Source organism: Vicugna pacos, chromosome 9 (genome assembly GCF_048564905.1).
Source record: "Vicugna pacos chromosome 9, VicPac4, whole genome shotgun sequence".
In the NCBI taxonomy this organism is placed as follows: Eukaryota; Metazoa; Chordata; class Mammalia; order Artiodactyla; family Camelidae; genus Vicugna; species Vicugna pacos.
The window spans coordinates 38,734,699-38,745,855 of NC_132995.1; the positions used below are offsets into that span (position 1 = coordinate 38,734,699).

At 49.3% G+C, this 11,157-nt stretch overlaps 1 protein-coding gene across 1 annotated transcript in view; it reads right to left on the reverse strand.

Annotated features, from left to right (window-relative positions):
* The window catches only part of CDH11 (cadherin 11), a 141,463-nt gene extending 131,123 nt beyond the window's left edge, over positions 1-10,340 (reverse strand). The window contains exon 1 of the mRNA XM_006211076.4: positions 10,124-10,340. The gene's annotated coding sequence lies outside the window, so the exon portion shown is untranslated. The remainder of the gene's footprint in view (positions 1-10,123) is intronic.
* Positions 10,341-11,157: the final 817 nt, after the last annotated feature.

Sequence of the window (11,157 nt, forward strand, 5' to 3'; positions counted from 1 at the left end):
AATGGCCAGGAAGGTCAGGAGCCTAGAGAGTCGGAACCACAGATGAGATCCTGCTGTGGAACCGGGTGGGTGAGGGCACCACGGCAGTCCCCACTGACCCGGGTAGCTAGAGCTCACCTACCACCCTGGTTACCCCTGGAAACTGGGTGACACCGCAGCCACTCCCACAATGACCGGAGTGAGTTCTTCACGGCCAGTGGCTGTGTGTGGGTGTGTATGTGCATGCGTGCCCATGTATGTGTAAGATACTGAATCCAAAGTTAAAGCACACTGGGAAGTCAGCACTGACGCAGTGTCCTCACTTCCAGGAGAGCTGGGGAAGCAACGCTCCGGCCCTCGAGGGCCCTGGAGGAGCAGGGGGGCTTGCTTTCTGCAGTGCGTCTTATTATGGGTTAATCTCCAAACGTAGGAAGTGGGTTTTGGCTCTATGCTGTGAAACAAATAAATAAGCAGAAAATGTCAATTATACATTGCAAGGAATGAGCAACAGGAAGAATACTGTATTCCAGGGTGTGGAATCCCTCAAAGGCGTGTCTCGTGTGGTCTAACAAGATTCTGTCCCTGCTTCTATTCTCAGTATTTTTGTTGTTGTTTTGTGTCGTTTTTAACAAGCAAGGCAGGTGTCTGAGTAAACCAATCTATGGCATGAGACTAGAAGGGATGACAGATATTCTGGACGACAGAGTAAAGGTTTAAATTCAAAAATGTTTTGGGAGGCTGGATCAATAACAATATGAAATATAACAGAAATAACAATAATTGCAACCCCTTTAAGCATTTTTTATGTTACTCTTTAAGCATTTTATATTAATATGATTCAACACCAGCACCACCCTGTAAGGTAGATACTATCAAGCCTGTGTTATAGATGGGAAATCGAGAAACAGACAAAGTGCCTTGCACAGCTGGGGAGCAGTAGCGCCAAGCTCTGAAGGAGGGCAGCCTGACTCCAGAGCCTGAGCTGACACCACTGACGGTGCCTTACCGCGTCTTATGGGCACGGGCACAGGTGGGGAAATGTGACTTAACAACAACACATAAAGAAAAACAAACAAACAAATAAACTGTGGAGCGTAAGTCCTCTGGGTGATGTGGCTGGCAGTAAAAGTTAATGTAATGTAGCCTCGGGCTGCAATAAAAGATGTATGGAGAAGGGAGCTGATAGTCCAGAGTCTGGCTGCTTCTAGATTTCTGTTTTCAGTCCTTCCCTCCTCCAAGGAGGGCTGGAGCCAGAATGAATGGGGTGTTCATTCTGGAGATGTTAAGGCTAGGGAAAAGGCATCCTGGAAGACAACTTGAATACTGAGTAACTGCAGTGTGAAGGGAGAATTACATCTACCCTGCATGACGTCAAGGCCTGGTACTGAAGCACACAGAACCTTTGGGGACACACAGTTCCTAGTGCCTCGGTGGTCTGCGTCCAGGGGTAATGAGTCCCATATGACTGGTCACGCTGCGCCATCACCAGCACACGGCAGCCAGGAACGGAGCACCTGGTGGCATGCATGTTGGTCTGGGTGGCCTCAAGGGTCCCTTCCTACCATGCAGGAGTGCAATTCTGTTACTCCTTCCCCAAACCAGCCTTGATCACTGCATGGGATGTGGCTTGCCTTCCTGTGGCCCTCTTGTTTAGACTTCCTTTGCAGCACTGACAGTACGCAGCCTTGGGTTTCTATACACAGATCTAGTATGCTCTGCACCTTGGATACTGTCAACTCTCTGAGAGAAGGCCCTGTGATTTGACCATTTCAATGAGCCCAGCCCAGGCCTTTCGTTCAAGTAGGTGGTAAAGAAATGGGTTTGAGATGGAGTGCAAACCAAGTCCTGCTAGAGGGCCCTGTGAAGGCCTGGGGATGACAAGGTGAGGACAGCACTCTTACTTTGCTACCTATGGAAGTGTGGAATGGAGACATTTAGGGCAGATGTCTGTAAAACAAGATGGAGCTGAAGGGCAGGGGTCAAACAGTACATTTTGCAAAATATTATCAAGTGACACTAGATTGGCTGACCATGACTTCCAAACAGAGATCCATGCAAAGCCCCATATTTAGGTGTTGCAATTTAACTGCCTAATGACATAACAGGCTGAATATATAACATATAATTCATACATACACATATATATATTTTTTTGAACTAATGAGATGTTTAAATTAGAATCAGACCACAGGTATACGGACTCTAAAAAGAACAAAGAGGCTTTTGCTTTTAGATGATGGTAAAGGACTGAGTTAAAAGCCAAGACCACCCAGTTCTTGTTCCAACTGCCCCTGAATTACCACGTGATCTCAGGCAAGTCGTGGTTCCTCTCTCGGTCCCTGGACCCTCATCTCTAAACGAAAGTTGACTGGAATAGCTGATAGTTCAGTTAGTGCTCTTAGCACAGTGCCTGAAATAGCTAAGAGCTCAACAAACGTTAGGTTTTAACGGTCATCGGATGCCAATTTTCAAGTACTTGGAGGGCTGTCAGGAGAAGGAAAAAGTGATGGGGAGTAGGGGCAAAGTGTAACTATTGGGAGAAAGTTACACAAGGGGAATTTTAGCTCCTCATATGACGGGACATTTTTATGACCAGAGTTAACAAATCACCTCTAGCATCACGGGTTTCCTGGGAGGTAGTTAGCAGGCTGTCATCAGGACATGTCAGAAGCTGCAGGATTAGCAGCAAGCAGAAACCCATCTGAGGGGGGTTAGACCCTAAGATCTCGGAGGCTCCTTTATCTGGATAAGACTCGGGGTCTTGCAGGAGCACAGGATTGAGCCATCAGCTCCGCTTAGTGTCCAGCTGCTCTTCTCCAGGAAGCTGAGGAGGCCCAGGATTGCAAACGTCCATCACACAGAAGAAAACAGCCGGGCACGTGGAGTCAGGACTGGCTTGGACACCCAGCTGTCCTTCCTCCAGCCTGAGGAGCTTAGACATGTGTCCTGAATCCCCCCTGGGGGTCATTTTCCCCACGTGTGAAATGGAAATGACAGCACCATGCTCAGAGGGGGACTGCACAGAATAATGGAGGTACCGTGTGCAGAACCTGGCACACAGTAGCATCTCAAAAAGTTGGCCATTTCCCTTTCCCTTTTCCAGGCAAACGCAGGCAGATCCTCCCTCTCATTGTGCGGTGCACTCGGGAGGAACGCGGGAGAGCCTGCGGTGGGAACAGATGACACAAGGAGGCCGCAGATGGGACACAGCAGGACAACCTGGAAGGTCCAGGCGCCTTGGGAAGCCCAGCCTCACTGTGACGCTGGGTGTGAAAACAGTTGGAATACCATTAAGGGTTGCGTGGGGGTGAGGGTTCCTGCTATTTTTAACATGATGCCAAGTCACTGTGCTTTTTTCCTGGACCTAAGGAAGACCACAGCCAGGGCCAGAGCTTCTTCAAGCGACAGTCCTTCCGTAAGTCAGACCATCAGTGCTCAATCCCCTCGAAGCCCCAGACTACATCTACCTGAAAAACAAACAGGAATATTCTGGAAAGGGCAACGATTTATCAAGAGACTAATTATCATTTAAGCTAGTCTGGAATAGTAACGAGTCCCTTTTAAACGGAAGCAAACCCTGTGATGAATGTCTCAGCGTCACATGCTTAGCAAACTTTCCCGGTAAGGTATTCCTTCAGGGCAACTTAGCACAGCAACCCACAGGCAAACGGAGCAGGGAGACAATGCACAGGTAGGAAGGAGGCAGGCACTCTTCAAAAGCCAGAACTGCCTCTAAAATCTCGGCTGCCTTTTGAATATTTTAAATGGAAGAGGGATGGATCACTTAAACTTTTGAGTCAAAAAAAAAAAAAAGAAAGAAAGAAAAGAGGCAGGTACTAATAAACAATTCATCACTACTTGGGGGAGGCCTCAATCTAAAGGGGACATTCGGGGCAGAATTTTGGCCCATCACTGTGAAGGAGAACTTCCACCTGCCACCATTAGGCTATAAAAGTGAAGCGTAGGTCTCCTTCTGAGGGGACAAAAAGGCCTGAGCATTCACTGAATGCTTGTCGTGAACCAAGCATTGCACTCAATGCTCATGTTAACTTTACAACCATCTTTAAGACGTAGATGTTATGATTAACTCCATTTTTACAGGTGAGGCAGCAGAGTCTCAGAGAAGTCACTTAGCTCATTCTAGGATGAGTCAGGTGGGCAGAAAATACAAGGGGATGCCAAAAAGCTCAAAGATTGAGATAAATAATATTTTAAGGAAATACTTTTAAAAATCAAGATAACTGGAAAAAATCCAAGATGAACAAAATACCAACATTTTCAACAAAGACAGATTCAGACTCTGCACTTGCATGTCTTAGCTTCTCCCTCTTCACCCCGGTCCCGGCCCTGCCACTAGGCAGTGTTGCCTCCAAGTGTGAGCCTCGGGGATGACAACGGAACACGTCCCCAGGGACCACGGCACGGGTGAATGCACCGTCATGAGACACAATGTCTGTTCCTGCCTTCATCCATGTTTGTTCTTACTGAGAATAAAACAGCAACCATGGCAGGGAGGCTGCTCCAAATTCTCACCGCCTGCTCTCCCTGGTGGAGCCTACTGACGGCTGAAGAGGTCTGTGTGTGTGTCTTACACCAAATCCAGGGAGGGACCTTGACAGCCACGGTTACTGCTAGGTGATCACTGTGGTGGGGAATGCTGCATCCAAAGCCAGTGTGCAAGAAAAGTCAAAGTGGAGAAGCACCCTTAATTTGTGAAACCATGCCAGGGCAGAGGACCATGTCAGGAGAATTTCTGGCAACTAAGGAGGTCCACGGAGGAAGGGAATGTTTTTCTTCATCTGGAGTAACCAGGAACATTCAAGGAAAACGCAGTGCTTATTCACAACGTCCTCTGACCAGGACCCAGTGCCAGAAGGAAACAGAATAAGGCTCTGGCCACTGTTGACTGTGGCCTGTGAAGCTGTTTATGCCAACTTTCTGGCTTCAGCACCTCACATGGTCTAAAGGAACAGAGACAGAGGAGGGGAGGGACACCAGTCCGCCGCCAGCCATGAGAAAGAGCATCACTCGTCTCTCCCACACTCTTTTTTCTCTCCTCTTTCCTTCTTCCCTCTCTGTTGCTCTCTCCAACTCCCATCTCATTTAACATCCTGTGCACCAGATCCTCTGCCTGGGCAGCGACCCTGACCACCGAGACTCTGAGAACAATGCTTTATCTCAATAAGCATCCCCAAACTCTGCAACTGTCTGATGACTGATTAAACCAAAGAACAACGAAAATTTTGCCTCCAGTTCTAACAAACGTGCATTACTCACAAGCCTGTAGAATTTAAAAGTGCCTCCTTTTTTAAAGTTAAATAAACTGTCCGGCAGTAAGTGAGCATCGGTTTACAAAACACTTTGTCTTACTTTCCACTGCGTTGCTTAATACTCCCTCCCATAATCCATTTGCATCGATTCCTCCTTCATCAACTGCCTATGCATTCCAACACACTCAGAGCTGCAGAGAACTCCACTGCTGATTCACCAGGGAGGCAACTGTACTCAGTTAAAAAGAAAAAAAAAAGATACAAATAAGAATCCACTTAAAACAGTACTTATTTTTTCTAATAGAGCTTTCCTCTTAATTATAATATAGCATTAGTTTTTTGTTGCATTCTTCTGAATTTCATAATGACACTATCAAACAGTAACAAATACAAATTTGTGCAGCCTGGAATATGCAATTTAATCATAAGCAGTAATTTCCGTATCACTGAGGAGGGAAAAAAAAGTCAAATGATTAAACTCCAGTGCGTGAGGACCAATCTTGAATTAAATTGTACTCTCTGCTAAAGTTAGTTTCCGTACAGCAATATCAAGAATGGTTTAAAGGTAATAGTAAAACATTTACTGTTATATTAAAACTCCATGAGCAGAAGTGTTTACCAAGGATCAAACTGCTATTCTTTTTTGCAAATTAAAAATGTCTTGCACATGATTTCAAAACCTCTTGAAAGGATAGGCCGTAATATCATAGCAATCTCACTGATATTTCTCTTCTTTATTCATTCCCTTCCCCTCAGAGTCTAAAATGATGCCTTTTGCGGGGGGGGGGGGGGAAGAGCCAGAAAATCCTCCGGGATCACTGCCTCAGTGAGAACTGACCTTGTTTATCACAGAGCCCAGCCCCCACCCATCTCCTGTTCAGACAATCTCAAGATACAGATTTTGCAACTTTCGAGTAAATGCCAAGGTGAGAAGAAGAGACTGAAGGTAAGGGGATCCACTGAATAGAAAGATGTTAATCCTGACAAACTGCTCAAGCAGTAGCCTGAACCACAGCTAGATTGAATTCGGTCTCTCCTGAGAGGGCCAGACAAGGCTGACGGTAACAAAACCGCTTTTCATGGTGCCCTCAAAAGCAGATGGGCCCCATGCACAAAGTTGGAGAAGAGTGCCATTGCCCTCTAGTGGCCATAAGTGCAATCTTCCGCGAAGGAGCCCATTTCAAGAGATGCACAAGGCCCTTGATGTCAGGGTAAAATTATAGCAGAAAGATGTCTAATTATCCTCCTCGAGTGTTTTCTTTAGTCCTTCCTTGCCCACAGAGGAGCCTGTGGATCGCTATCACAATAATCCTGATGGAAAAGCTCATTCTTACTGCTACTGGTGCACCAGAATTTGTCAAACTTTCTCCAGCTTTATTTTTTTCTTTTTTACCAGACCTGTTGATGTTTTCCCCCTAGTCCGTTAAATCGCAAACACACACATATATATAGACCAAAGATCTGTTTCAGGGGAAATGAACTCGGATTGGAAAGGCTGACAACTACAATGATTGGTAAATCTAGAATGGGGGTTCTTGACAAATCAGGTAACTTTTTATGAAGCAATAACCAATTGTGTAAGGGAGATAAACACCTCAAACACGTTTCCATCCCTTAAATCACTGGCTGGTGAATTTATACAATGCTTTAATTTTCTAGGAAAAAAGAAACTTCATAATTTATAGTCATTCTGTAACCTTGACAGTTCAAGAAAAAAGGTTTGCTACCTGCTTTCAAACTGTAGAGCACTGCTTTATCATTACTATTTAATGGTTAGGTATTCCTATGATCAAAGTAAAAAAAAATCAATATTGAAAGTAAACTTAAATGATTACGTTTCTGGAACAAGCGCCTAATGTGTAGAAAAATGAAGGCAGACTAAAATCAGAAATGCAGATCTCCTTTAGATGATTCCAAAAATAGCTTTGAATATCACAGATCAAAGTTTACATGAACTGTCAACTTCATAAGTCACAGACATTCACAGGCAAGGTTCTGAGACACACTATGCTCAGGGGAGTGTAGCTCTGGCACTATAAATCAAGCCTTGAGGTCAAAGTCATGGCATTTCCCGTATGAGGGGTCCCAAACCAGAACCTCTACAAAGCAGCCATGTAATTCTATTCAAAGCGGAAGAAAAACCATGAATTATGAAGACAAGTGCATTAAAGGAGCATGAAATTGATCTGTAGTCCCCCAAATCATGGCAAGGCTCTCCAACCCTGCCACCACCACCCCCACCAATCTTTGCACGATTAAACAAACATACATATCCACAGCCACCACTGCAAAGAGGAAATCTGAGTTCTGGGTCATAAAAAAACATAGACTTAACTTTTTTTTTTTAATTCTCAAATTAACAAAAGATTGCATCTTAATTGAAAATAGAATTTAGGTTTCTAGTAATTTTACTGTCTGGTGTTCTGATAAGAGTGCTGAGCATAATGAAAGTTCTGAAGAGCTATCAAGATGGTCCACTGCTTCAATTAGAGCTATTTTAAAAGCCTATTTTTCTAGTAAGCAATAAGCCCAGTTTGAGTAAATCTACATGTCTGGGCCTCAACAGTGTATCCTATCCCAGTCTCATCAATGCAGGTCTTCATTTCATTTTCCCTTCCTCAGGGGTGAGGAGGGTGATTTTTTTTTTCAAACAATAAAATAAAATGACCAGCATGTGCTGACTCTCAAACAACAAGGAAAATAATGATAGTAATTATTATTAATAATAAACTACAGCTGCACAACATTTTAAATGTACTAATTCACAATGCTTTAAAAGCAGGATGTAAAGATAATTCTAACTGGAGGGAAGTTTCCTGGCCTTTCAGATGCCTTTCCTTGGTCTGTACGTGAAAACTACTCACATTCCTTTGTACTAGGCAGGATTTCAGTTTTGCACAGAGGCTTGAATTCCAGGGCCCACTGGCCAACTCTAAAACTTTGAATCAGAGCTCATGACTAAGGAACTTTAGTGTCCAGGAGCTTCTGGGTCCCTCTGGCATTGGCCCCAACACTCTGTCTCTTTGTTTTGCAACTTTTGCTCCTTTGTTCTACTGGAAGAAGACCGGGCTCCCTGCAGCTGGGGTTGGGCAGAGATTACTTCTGGGTTCTGATGCCTGCATCTCTGTATTTGTAGGGAGAGTAATTTCAGGATTAATGAAATGAAGGTCAGCCCCTTCTCTTCTCTCTCATCGTATTAGGCTCTAGTTCTCAGAGCTCAGCGTGGCAAATGTGCTGAAGTGATGCTGGCGGATCCTCGCTCCTGAGAACGTTTCCACGTCCCTATCCCCGGGAAATCCAGACACCCCGCAAAACCATCGATGTCTGTCTGCTGTAAGCCCAAGTGATAAAGAAATCGACCCATCCTCTCACCAGATTAATTATCGTGGCTTCTCTGTGATTAAACTGAAAACTTACTCTGTCTCATGTTAAACCGGTAGGAATGATCCAAAGAGAAAAATAGGGAAATATTTCAGAGGCATCCGAAAAAAATTTCTTTAGGGGGAAAGGTTCGGGGGAAGACTTTACAGGCAGATCTACGCCCTCATGCAGCAGGGTTTTAGAGACAACCTTCCACCCCACCCCTTAGGAACGACCCGCCGTCATGCAGGGATGGCATTATTAAATAATTAAAAGATGCGATTTCTTAATAGCAGCGCGATGGCCCGTGAAATTCCTGCTGCATTATCAGCAAAAGCAACAGGGCTTTCTTTTTCTAGCATTTAGAAAACCTTTCACCCGGGAGAAGGGGGCATGCGGAGCTCCCCCACTCCCCAACCCCGCCCTGGAGAAAGCAAGGCCTTGGCAAGAAAGGGATGAAGAAGCGCGGCCCGGGGGCCTCCCTGACTCCACTTTCTCTGGGGAGTCTTTTCTTCACAGCGCCAAACGGGCCTCCTACAGCTCTACCAGGGTGGAGAGGGAGACGGGTGCTCTCCTCGCCGCCCCTCCCCACCATCCTGCGGGCTTCTCCAGCTTCCCATCCGCGGCTCCCGTTCCGAGGCAAAGCTGAAGGAGGGAAGCCGTGCGCGCGAAACTGGAGAGACTCCGCGCGCTCCGGGAGGAGGCGCAGGCTGCAGGGAAGGCTTGCTTCGCAAAGTTAACGCTGACCCCGGCAGGCTCCGCCAAGACCCAGCCAGAGCCAAGCCCGAGTCTGAGCCGCGCGCACATCACCCCTCGGGCTGCCGGGAGCTGACAAACGGCCCCTGGAGCCCCCGAAAAGACTCCGGCTTGAGCGCGCGCGCCGCAGTCGGCAGCCCCAGAGCCGCAGTCAGCGGACCCAAACCCACGCTATTAAAGTGCGGGGGAATCGCCGACGCGAGATGGGTTTCTTCCGTTTTCCGGGGCTTCCCCGGCGGTCTCGATGGAGGGACTGAGTCCCCGGGAGCGCTCCGCGGAGATTGAGGAGGAAGGGGTAGGGACCCTGCAAAGCGTGGTCACGTCGCTGCTATTGGAAAGAGGCGCAGGGCGGGCCGGCACCGCGCCGGGGGCGACTTCCCCAGAGAGCTGACCGGGGCAGTCGGCGTGTCCGGAGCGCAGTCTGCAGCCTCCAGCTCCAGCCGGCAGCAAAGCCCCTCTCCTGCGGCCTCGGCGCAGACCCCAGAGAGGAGGCCAGAGCCGGGAGAAGAGGTTGGAGCGCACATCTGGCGCCTCTGCCCCCTGCGCTGCCCGCACCCACAGCTGGCTCCCTTCTTCCTTTTTGATTTTTAAACACATCTCTTACCTCCGCCCTTCCCCCGTTCTGCTTTGCATGTGTGAAACCTTCTCGAGTCAGACCTCCCCCCACCCCCGAGACAGTCTCATCCAGCGAACAACCCCACCACCACCACCAAGAAGCTCCATCCAGGCGGGAGGAAGGTACTGGCGGCGCGCCTCACCTGGGATCCTGGAGGGTGGGCGAGAGTTGCCGGTCGTCGGTCCCTGGCGCAGGACGAGCGCAGCGGTGTCAGCCCCGGCCCCAGTCCGGGTCCCATTCACAAGTCGGCGGCGGCTGCGAGCGGCCCCCGCGGCATCTGCTCGAGACGCTCCCCTCGGCTGGCGGCGGCCGCGGAATGAGCCGCCGAGCGCGCTAGTGGCAGGAATGAGAAACCGGGGAGGAGGTGGCGGGCGGGGTGGGGGGGCGGAGGAGGAGGGAGGCCGCCGCTGGGAGGGAAGGGAAGGGCGGGGGGCGGAGAAGAGCCGAGGCCGCTAGACGCGGCGAACTGGGCCTCGCGGAGGCTGCGGGGGCCGGCCTGTCCGCGCCACTCCCCCCCAGGGGCCCCCAGGATGCCAGCCCTGGGATTCGTGGCTGCCCTTCCTGCCCCAGGTCACCGCACTCCTGCTTCCCTGGGGCTCAACGGAGTCTGGAGCGACTGAAGTTGGGCTCCGGGGACGCACAGCCAATCAGGAGGGCGGCAGAGGGAAGCTGGGGAGGGCTCAGAAGCCCTTTTTCCTCCTTCGCCCAAATCCGCTCCAGCTGGGCAGGCTGGGCCCTTGCCCAGGAGGCCTGGGTGGTGGGTAGGGGGAAAGCACCGCCCAAGTAGGATAGGCAATCGGGAATTGTTCTTCCTCCCTCCACGTCGGCGGCTTCTGCCCTGCCCCCTCCCCTCATCCCTTGCAAACTCTCCTTGGGGCCTGGGTGGTGAAACCTGGGGGAGGGAGACTTCGGACTTGGGAAGAGCCACGTCTCTGTTCTCTCCCAGTTCTCCCTCCCCACAACCCTATCCAGCCCCAAAGCTTCCTGTGCAGAAGCTGGGCCCCAGGAGCTCTTAGGCCGGGTCGGCCGGGTGCCTGCCACCCCCGCCTCCTCCCCAAGAGGCTGTCTTGGCCTGTGCCTCAGGCAGGTACAGTGGCCCCCGCCCGCACGTAGCGTCACTTGTTGCCTCAGGCCCCCTAGCCGCCCGCCCGACCGCCAGGCTCTGTGAAGAGTGCG